Below are 911 nucleotides of genomic sequence, written 5' to 3' on the forward strand. Positions count from 1 at the left end.
ACAGTGTATGCATAAGCTTTTGTGTTTATTTATTGAAAGTGTATTTTTAAGTATTTGTTATATATATATTTTCATTTTGGTATATCAATTATCGTAAGTAAATGCCCCTCAGTGGAAGGTGTAAGCTGCAATTGATTCATTGATATGAACTTTTCTTATTCATATTTTTTTTATACCTTCGTTTCATAGTTCTTTTTCCTTCAGTGATTTTCCTTCCTCCCCATCCCTCCACCCCCTCCTCTCCACCTCTTTCTTCTGCCTCTTCTTCCTCTCTTTTCTTCCACAGTTTCTTCTCCGTCTTTCTCTTCCATTCCTCCTCCTCACTCTCCTCCCCACTTCTCTCTCCCTCCCCTCCCCTATCCCTCTTGTTCCCCCTCTTTTCCTCCACCACTTCCCCTTTCCCCTCATTCCCCCACCTCCATCCCCTCCCCCCCTCCATTCATCCACTTCCCCCCCCCCCCTTGATCCTCCTCTCCTCCATTCCTTCACCTTTTCTTCCTTTTTCTCATTCCATTTCTACTCTCCTCCCTCTAATTCTCCACCATCTCTTCTCCCCCCACTCCACTTCTCCGTTCCCTCCCACACTCTACTCCTTCACTCCCTTTCCCTCCCACTCCACTCCCCCTCCCTCCCTCCCACTCCACTCCTCCACTCCCCCTCCCTCCTACTCCACTCCTCCACTTCCCCCTCCCTCACACTCCACTCCGGCTCTCCCCCACCCTTCCTCCCTCCCACTCCACTCCCCCTCCCTCCCTCCCACTCCACTCCTCCACTGTCCCTCCCTCCCACTCCACTTCTCCACTCCCCCTCCCTCAAAGTGGAGCGTGGATATAGCAAGCCTCAGGCCCCACTTGATGCTAAACGCTCCATCTCGTGTTTCCCATCCACTTAGCCGAGCGTCTTGAGGTTTC

This window comes from Penaeus monodon, chromosome 22 (genome assembly GCF_015228065.2).
Source record: "Penaeus monodon isolate SGIC_2016 chromosome 22, NSTDA_Pmon_1, whole genome shotgun sequence".
NCBI lineage: Eukaryota > Metazoa > Arthropoda > Malacostraca > Decapoda > Penaeidae > Penaeus > Penaeus monodon.